The sequence below is a fragment of the Odontesthes bonariensis genome, chromosome 20 (genome assembly GCF_027942865.1).
Source record: "Odontesthes bonariensis isolate fOdoBon6 chromosome 20, fOdoBon6.hap1, whole genome shotgun sequence".
Taxonomy (NCBI): domain Eukaryota; kingdom Metazoa; phylum Chordata; class Actinopteri; order Atheriniformes; family Atherinopsidae; genus Odontesthes; species Odontesthes bonariensis.
The window spans coordinates 33,619,854-33,630,480 of record NC_134525.1 but is presented as its reverse complement, the minus strand read 5'-3'; positions in this window follow the sequence as shown (position 1 = coordinate 33,630,480).

Genomic DNA, 10,627 nt, shown 5'->3' with positions numbered 1-10,627 from the left:
CCATCATCATCTTTTCCTACCAAGAAGCCAACTCCAAGCAACCTTTTATTAATCTTCTGTGAACTTAAGTTCACTTCATCAGAGAAGCAACGGACCCACTGACACTCAGAAGATTCGATCATCTAACCACAGCCCTCGGCACCATCGTTCCCGTTTCCCGGTGAAAGAAGCAACTGAGAAGTCCGCTAAAGTCAGCCACCACAACCAGGAAGGCCCAGAGAGCGGAAGAGAAATCCCCTCGGACCCCCCGTGGCCGCTGCCGTGTTCCGAGCTGACTAAGCAGAACTTCAGCACAGTAAGACCGACCCGTTTTCACCTTAAAGTGGGTTTGATGGATGTCTCGAGGCTTTCACAGAATGATAAATTAATCCGAAATGTCAGTATTTAGCGTCAAATAGTCAGCCAACCTAAACTATTTGAATACATCCAGTATCTCCCCATTCCCCATATTTTATTTTCCATTCACTAAGTGTTTTATATAATCACCCATATTCAATGCATCTCCTGTTTGTTTTAAAGGTTCATGTTTTGGTCATATCATTTTAATAAATAGTTCATATATCTATATATATGTAGCAGTCACAGTGCCGTGTGGATTAAGAGTTTTCAAACTTTGACAAAACCAACATTCCTGTGGGGGATGTTTACGTATGTGGATATAAACCAGATCTTCATTTTCTTTCCACAAAGGAAAAAGAGACAGAAACTGCCTAATTTACGTTCAACTTCTACTCTCTTAAGAGCTTTTGGGGAGTCGAACTCGCAACAGACGCTTGCAATAAAAATTGGGATAGACTCTAACGAACAAAGAACTCACTCTTGGAAAAGTGGGACACTTACTATCTTATCTAGACCATAACTCGAAAGTTGACACTTTAACACCCCTTTTCACCAGCAAACCGACCAGATGGCTACATACAAACTGAGAAGACTTCATAAGACTCACTTTTAGTCGAATCTTAAAACTATATTAAATGTGTTTGATAACCGTATACAATTTCTTTCAGGTTTCCAGCTTGATCACAAGACGCATATAGAGACAATTTGTACGATTCTGGCTTAAATATTGACGAAGAAACAAACTTGTTGGAAAATGCCCAACCTGCCTGATGGAACCACATTGCCCCCTAGTGGTCTGCAGTGTTGATTAGTTGAACATTTAAATCCCAGAGGACTCAGTAAAATGGACAATATATGCAACTAGTAACTTCTAACGATGTCCCTTCGGTATCTATTTGGTATTTGTTTAGTGTCCCCATTGTTAACACAGAAAATGAACATTGTGTGGCTCACTATTCATATGTCACGATTTCATAGATATTCATCTGAATTTTGAAAGTCATAATTGTCTTTATCATGTGTGTTATTTTGATGTCTTTATATTACAAGTCTATGTTATATCTTTAATCTGCATATCTTAACAAGATGTGGTGTTTTCAGAATCACCGAGACAAATGTTCTATGAGATGGGAGTAATGGAGAAATAAGAGTTTCTTTGTCTAAATCCAGAAATCCCCATATAGCACAGATCACCTTACACAGACATGCACACAGTTCAAGCATGTCATTGGCTGAAAAAGTAGTGTAAGCCCCGCCTCCGAGAGTCAAAACCCGGAACCCGCGGAAAACACACTCTCTCTAGTTGGCTCTCTCTAGTTCTCTCGTTTGCTGGCTCGCTTCAGGCGTCTGCTCTCTTGCTTCTTGCCTCTTGTTCCAGAAGGGTTCCAACCCAGAGTTTCAGAAGGAGATTTGAGCAGAGAACAGCTGCTCAGAGAGTTTTGGAGATGGTTTAAGCAGAAGAGAAGAGCTCACCAGAGTTTGGGAGTTTTCCCATAATCTCAGGAGAGAACGGAAGGACGTGTGGATAACGATGCAGCGGACGTCCGGAGGAGACCCTCCAGAACCCAGTGAGACCCCGGAGACGAGAAAGAAAGACCCGAACAAAGAAACAGATTGAAATACTCTGAAGATGCACGTTCTACGTGTTTTTGTTCGTCCCTCGCCATCCACGTCCTTCTACGTCGCACGTCCTAACCTCCGCTGTTTCACGCCATCATCACCTTTTTCTACCAAGAAAGCCAATTCCAAGCAACCTTTTATTAATCTTCTGTGAACTTAAGTTCACTTCATCAAAGAAGCAACTGAGAAGTCCGCTAAAGTCAGCCACCACAGCCAGGAAGGCCCAGAGAGCGGAAGAGAAATCCCCTCGGACCCCGCGTGACCGCTGCCGTGTTCCGAACCGACTGAACAGAACTTCAGCACAGTAAGACCGACCCGTTTTCACCTTAAAGTGGGTTTGATGGATGTCTCGAGGCTTTCACAGAATGATACATTAATCCGAAATGTCAGTATTTAGCGTCAAATAGTCAGCCAACCTAAACTATTTGAATACATCCAGTATCTCCCCATTCCCCATATTTTATTTTCCATTCACTAAGTGTTTTATATAATCACCCATATTCAATGCATCTCCTGTTTGTTTAAAGGTTCATGTCTAAGATCATATCATTGTAATAAACAGCTCATATATCTATATATATGTTATAATCACAGATTGTGTCGTATGCTTTCTTTACGTAATGTCTGTCCAACCAAACGAGAACTTCACGAAAGTAGCGAGATATGAGACTGAATATTAATTGAATATTAATTTAACATACCAGGATCGTAAGATTTCGAACAGTTTTCCTACTTGACTGTGACTTAAATTAAGTCAAAACCTAGGTAGGTGGTGCCCTGAATTCGAGGTAAGGTTTATTTGAGACTGTAAGAACATCTCATAAATCCTTATATTTAATAGGTATATAAATACCCGGTAACGCTACATATTTTTGGTGCGCCGTGCGAGGCGTTTTACGGTAGACTGACTTACGTGAAGGAAAGCATAAACATGATATTGGCTGGTTCATTATCTGTGTGTGAGCAATGCAAGCAGTGGCTGTGTCTGTCTTTATAAACTTAGAATGACTAAAAGCACTTTATCAGAGTAATCGTGGACGCATGATAACTCTCCAAATCCGTGGGTGCGCAATATTAATTGCACACCGCAGAAGAGCAGCCAGCTGTCCCGCTGTCGCTGTCTCCTCCCAGAATAAAGATTGCATGCACAGCGCAAGAACGCTGAATTTAAAGGCCTGGCCATAGTTGCGAGTTTCCAACACGGTTGATTTGATTTTTATGAGTATCACAAATTCAGCCGCGAGTCCCGGCGAATTTAGTCAACTCAGAGCCTCCTCAAACACAGGAGCTTTGATCCGCTGTAATCTTGCAGCCGGACATAAAAAAGCATCAAGGTGCTATATTGAAACCCCATGAAGTGGGGGAGCGAGTTTAAACGTTGTTTAACAGAGCATTGTGACGCCTAAAATAAAGTAATACAGATTACTTATTGAAAGTTAAAGCTGCTGAGCTTAACTGAATGAGTCAGAGCCGTCGCTCCTGATAAAATAAATGAATAAAATAAATAAATAAAATACACACGGTCACAAAACGTGATCGCATGAATGACTTAAACAGTCAATTGTTTTTGTATTATTAAATAAACGACCGGAACGCCGTGTCTGTTGAACCCAGTTGAAAGAAAAAACTGAGGGGGTGTTTATTTTTAAAATGCTACAAGCCCTAACTAAAATAATATACGGCAGTAGTGGACAGACCAATTTTGCTGCAGAAAAATTGAGTTGGTGACTCTATTCGTTGTTATTATCAAAGTTGGTGACTTTTAGAAGCATTCTGAACTGAGACCGCCGTGTCTCAAGCATTGTGAATGTTGCAAAGCTGTGTTTAAAAGTTTGTGAGCAAACTACAACATCGCTTGTGCACTGTCTGTGAGAGAAGTTAACCCTCTCATTCCCCAGGGGAAATGAGGCGAATTCACTGAATCCTTGAAGGACTATTGGTGGGCGGTGCTAGAAATCGTCACCAGTGACGTCAACTCCTCACTCCCTTCTCTCAAACCCGCCCACTTGAAGCTTTTTGACATGTGAGCGCTTCAGGATCACATTAAATAGGATCACGAAGAAAGCTGATCATTTTGCTTGGTACTAACGAATACCAGCTTTATTTGAATATTCTTTAATGCATTTGAATCAATTGTTTGACATAAACAATACCAACTTTGTTATTTGGAAACATTAATTGAAGCTAATTTATCTCAAATGTGTGTCTTTCACCAAATCAGATTACCTTAACAGGAACTGATTATGAGACACTAAGGCTTAAAGAAAACAACAGCCAAGAGCTTGTATGTTCCCTTTTGTGTTAGCATTAATGTTTTCCCTCTTTTTACCATAACGATTAATGATAAGCTTCTAAATTAAATGCATTTCTTCCAGTTTTGAGTAAAATAACACAGTCGTGTTTATTTTAACATCCTTCCTTATTTGTTTCTCAAGTGAACAAATTCAAAAGGAAGAAATTAATTTCAGGAGAACAATCCTTATTCCCAACTACCTTCACATTAACCCAACTATTTTCCCTTGTTCCAAACTCAAACTTATTTTCAGAAAGAACCCTTTCTGAGACAAGTGAAAAACAAGATGATGGACTTAACAAAACAGTTGATACTGGGTTATGCCTTAAAGAAAAGATGCATTAAAACACCTGAAACAGAGCAAATCAGTTTAAAGCCATCGGCTGAGACAAAAGCTAAAAAGCCCAAAGAAGAATCTCTGACCAAAATGTTAAGTAGTCTAGCTGTGGTGTTCGTTAAACATGCACACCAAGTGATGGAACAAGCCGCTGACAAACTTAAAACTCGGTCACAGAAAAAGCCACAGTTTCAGGAGGAAACCAAATTCCTCCAACACCAACTTAAAGCCACTGAGAGGGCATCCAGCCAAGCTAATGCCCAAGTAACAGAGTTAACAACACAGGTTGAGAACTCAAACCAACAAATTATTCAACTCAATGAAAACAACAAAAAGCTTGAACAGGTACTTCAAAACTGCCAACAAGAGTTGATTTCAACCCAAGTCCAACTGAAGAAGGTGGACCAAGCACAAAAACAGTCCCAGCAATCTCTACACGTGGTTCTGCAGAAAGTGCAGGATTTAACAGTCAAAGTGCCAACTGATGACAAGCATCTTAATGTTGAAAAGGAACAAATGCAGCTGTTGACAGAACAGCTAAGCAAAGCTAAGGATGAGCAAAACGCCGCTCATCCACAGCAGGAACACCTATCAGATAAACCAGAAGGTGTTAAGATAGACCTACGTCAGTCTTTGGAGACTGGACATGAACAGGAAACACATGGCTTCCCCCAGGAAGACACAGGGAACCCTTTTCCTGAAGTGAAACCAGCCTACAAGAGCTCAATTATTTCACCCCCGTCTTCAACGACAACAAATTCTTTCAGATCTGAAAAGATCGTTTATGATCCAGGTAAACCGGATCAATCATTTCCCACTCTAAAACCCCAAGTTCCACAAGCTCCTTCTGACGAAGAGCTTGACAAAATTGCTCGCCATGTGCCCAGATTCGAACCGACTCTTGGGACGCCACATGACACCCGAGCATATTTGGACGACATTGATTTCTTCCTGCGAAGGTTTCCAAACGCATCAGTTAACAACAAATTCTACTTGATTAAGGTTACATCTAGCCGCGAAGTCAGTAGATTCATTGAACGTCAACCCGATTACATCCGGAACGACTATACACTCCTCTGCCAAACACTCGAACGCGAGTTTTCAGACGAGCTGACCCCATCTGGCTTAACCGCTGCCATGATGGTTAAACAAGGATGGAATGAGCTGCCTCAGCAGTATTATTACCGCCTCCTCAAAGCTTATTTTGGTTTCAGCAACAAGGTAGGAATGGAAGAAGACATGAGTTTCAAAACTCTTTTCCTTCAAAACCTCCATCCAACTACCAGCTATCACTTAGGAGTTATAGCTAACCCTCACACTGCTACCATTCAGCAGCTACGTGAATGGGCCAGTCTAGGTTTCCAAAAACATAGACAAGCTAAACAGCCAGAACCCATCACCACACAGACCCAGAACCCTGGTTCTTGGTCCCCAGAGTTAGAAGTGGGACAAAGTGGCAGACCTCCAGCAGAGGTCCCCCACTGGCCACATTCTCAACGGCCTAAGAAAGGCTCCAAACACAACTATTCCAAATCGTCATGGCCCAGCCATGAACCAACTCACTGCCACAGTGAAAACCACAGTGCTCATTCAAACCCGCAAAAAGACATGTCTTTTCAAAATCGACATGACCAGCAGTCTGCTCAAAACCGCAACTGCAATTATAGACTTCCGTCTCGCTATAAACCATCACACACTGCATGGTCACATCCATCACCAGATCAGAAAACAACTGAGATGAGCAGAGTCATCGACAAGGACCACATCAAATCTCAGCAATGGTCTAGTGAAATAAGTGCCATCAGTCAAGATGATATTGATAGCCTGAAAAGTCTGCTACTAAAAGAAAAGAAAAAGTTCAGAACCCAACCGTGCTAACAGAGACTTAGAAATGCTAGCCTGTTCCTGGAGGTAGGACCATACACTCCAACAAACATTCTAGTAACCCCGAATACCAAACCTTTAACCATAGCTAACTCTTAAAGGAAGCAAAGAAGCTTACCCTCAAAATATCACTTACCTAATCACGATAAAACTACTCCGTAGTATCATGATGCCTCAAGATTGAATCCAGGACACCTGAGTGTTCAAAACTTCAATTTTCAAGTCTATCATCATCTGGTGACACACTCAACTTACCTTTTTTCACCCATGTGACATCTACAAATGGGGGAAACTGGTCTACAACTGAATTAAAAGCAAAATTAGCAGTGAAATGCTGACAACAGCTTTCACCATGGATCCTTTAGTTAGAATATCACTCGTTACTGCTGTACAGTGAAGCCTGTCCAGGACCGCCGCCGCGACAAATATGTTACACATTACTGATCGTATAAGTCCTGCGATAATGCTCACACTCAGGTAGTAAACGTGCTCATTTCCTAACTATTAAGAAATACCACATCCTAGATCATGACTCTAACAATGAGTAAAATTCTCCCCTAACATTGATCTTTTCCAAAAGAAATCTGCATGCTTTTACTAGGATTTTCCATTTGAAATTATATAGGCTTAGAAACCTTTACTTATGAACATTATCTTTAGCTATTAGACATTTACTACGTAGGTTAAGTAAGCTTAACCAAATTACGTTTATAGCCATTGTACGTTTATAGCCATTGTTGTGTCAGAATTGTATTAGGCTGTCTCGAGACACCCACCATAACCCTCTTGAGAGTCCTAGCAACCACCAGACTCGGACACACTGGACTTCTTCACCTGCGATTCGGATCAGCCACGAGTTCAGATCCGATTCGAATGGGGGAATGTAGCAGTCACAGTGCCGTGTGGATTAAGAGTTTTCAAACTTTGACAAAACCAACATTCCTGTGGGGGATGTTTACGTATGTGGATATAAACCAGATCTTCATTTTCTTTCCACAAAGGAAAAAGAGACAGAAACTGCCTAATTTACGTTCAACTTCTACTCTCTTAAGAGCTTTTGGGGAGTCGAACTCGCAACAGACGCTTGCAATAAAAATTGGGATAGACTCTAACGAACAAAGAACTCACTCTTGGAAAAGTGGGACACTTACTATCTTATCTAGACCATAACTCGAAAGTTGACACTTTAACACCCCTTTTCACCAGCAAACCGACCAGATGGCTACATACAAACTGAGAAGACTTCATAAGACTCACTTTTAGTCGAATCTTAAAACTATATTAAATGTGTTTGATAACCGTGTACAATTTCTTTCAGGTTTCCAGCTTGATCACAAGACGCATATAGAGACAATTTGTACGATTCTGGCTTAAATATTGACGAAGAAACAAACTTGTTGGAAAATGCCCAACCTGCCTGATGGAACCACATTGCCCCCTAGTGGTCTGCAGTGTTGATTAGTTGAACATTTAAATCCCAGAGGACTCAGTAAAATGGACAATATATGCAACTAGTAACTTCTAACGATGTCCCTTCGGTATCTATTTGGTATTTGTTTAGTGTCCCCATTGTTAACACAGAAAATGAACATTGTGTGGTTCACTATTCATATGTCACGATTTCATAGATATTCATCTGAATTTTGAAAGTCATAATTGTCTTTATCATGTGTGTTATTTTGATGTCTTTATATTACAAGTCTATGTTATATCTTTAATCTGCATATCTTAACAAGATGTGGTGTTTTCAGAATCACCGAGACAAATGTTCTATGAGATGGGAGTAATGGAGAAATAAGAGTTTTCTTTGTCTAAATCCAGAAATCCCCATATAGCACAGATCACCTTACACAGACATGCACACAGTTCAAGCATGTCATTGGCTGAAAAAGTAGTGTAAGCCCCGCCTCCGAGAGTCAAAACCCGGAACCCGCGGAAAACACACTCTCTCTAGTTGGCTCTCTCTAGTTCTCTCGTTTGCTGGCTCGCTTCAGGCGTCTGCTCTCTTGCTTCTTGCCTCTTGTTCCAGAAGGGTTCCAACCCAGAGTTTCAGAAGGAGATTTGAGCAGAGAACAGCTGCTCAGAGAGTTTTGGAGATGGTTTAAGCAGAAGAGAAGAGCTCACCAGAGTTTGGGAGTTTTCCCATAATCTCAGGAGAGAACGGAAGGACGTGTGGATAACGATGCAGCGGACGACCGGAGGAGACCCTCCAGAACCCAGTGAGACCCCGGAGACGAGAAAGAAAGACCCGAACAAAGAAACAGATTGAAATACTCTGAAGATGCACGTTCTACGTGTTTTTGTTCGTCCCTCGCCATCCACGTCCTTCTACGTCGCACGTCCTAACCTCCGCTGTTTCACGCCATCATCACCTTTTTCTACCAAGAAAGCCAATTCCAAGCAACCTTTTATTAATCTTCTGTGAACTTAAGTTCACTTCATCAAAGAAGCAACTGAGAAGTCCGCTAAAGTCAGCCACCACAGCCAGGAAGGCCCAGAGAGCGGAAGAGAAATCCCCTCGGACCCCGCGTGACCGCTGCCGTGTTCCGAACCGACTGAACAGAACTTCAGCACAGTAAGACCGACCCGTTTTCACCTTAAAGTGGGTTTGATGGATGTCTCGAGGCTTTCACAGAATGATACATTAATCCGAAATGTCAGTATTTAGCGTCAAATAGTCAGCCAACCTAAACTATTTGAATACATCCAGTATCTCCCCATTCCCCATATTTTATTTTCCATTCACTAAGTGTTTTATATAATCACCCATATTCAATGCATCTCCTGTTTGTTTAAAGGTTCATGTCTAAGATCATATCATTGTAATAAACAGCTCATATATCTATATATATGTTATAATCACAGATTGTGTCGTATGCTTTCTTTACGTAATGTCTGTCCAACCAAACGAGAACTTCACGAAAGTAGCGAGATATGAGACTGAATATTAATTGAATATTAATTTAACACCAGGATCGTAAGATTTCGAACAGTTTTCCTACCTGACTGTGACTTAAATTAAGTCAAAACCTAGGTAGGTGGTGCCCTGAATTCGAGGTAAGGTTTATTTGAGACTGTAAGAACATCTCATAAATCCTTATATTTAATAGGTATATAAATACCCGGTAACGCTACATATATGTTATAATCACAGATTGTGTCGTATGCTTTCTTTACATAATGTCTGTCCAACCAAACGAGAACTTTCACAAAAGTAGCGAGATATGAGACTGATTATTAATTGATTATTAATTTAACATACCAGGATCGTAAGATTTTAACAGTTGTCCTCCCTGGACTGTAACTTAAAACAAGTTAAAACATCAGCGAGGTGGTGGCCTAAATTCGAGGTTTAAGGTTTATTGAGACAGTGAGAACGTCTTATAAATCCTTATATTTGATGCATATATAAATGCCCAATAACGCTACACCGGTTTTGTTTTGTTTTGTTTTGTTGTTGAATGTGGCGCTAAACGGCTAACGTAACACGTCACTGACGCAGACGGCTGCGCGCGGCGCAAAGTCCCGACCTGGTCCCGACTCATGTGCGAATCCAGACTGAAACAGAAGGACAGTTATCAGAACGAAATTCGAGTAGGACAGTTCTGATAACTGCGTTCTTATAACTACTCTGTCCAAAAGCGGCTAAAGAGTCCGAGCTCTGCTGAGCCAGGTATTCCTTTAACTCTCAGCAGTGATGATTTCATGAACTTCTTTATCAATAAAATTGTTTCTATCAAAGAGAAGATTGATGGAGTCCTTGCCACTATTATCAGTGATGTATCATCAAGTACAGTAGCTTTAGAAGTATCTTTAGAACCTGATTTGTATTTAGACGGCTTCTGTCCAGTTGATCTCTCTGAACTAACAACAGCAATAGTCTCTTCTAAACCATTAACTTGTGTTTTAGACCCAATCCCAACCAGACTGTTCAAGGAGGTTTTCCCATTAATTGACACTTCCATATTGGATTTGATCAATCTGTCTTTGTTGACAGGATATGTACCTCAGACTTTTAAGGTTGCTGTAATTAAACCTTTACTTAAAAAACCTACTCTTGATTCAGAAGTGTTAGCTCATTATAGACCTATATCCAATCTCCCTTTTATGTCTAAAGTTCTTGAAAAAATAGTTGCAACTCAGCTTTGTGATCA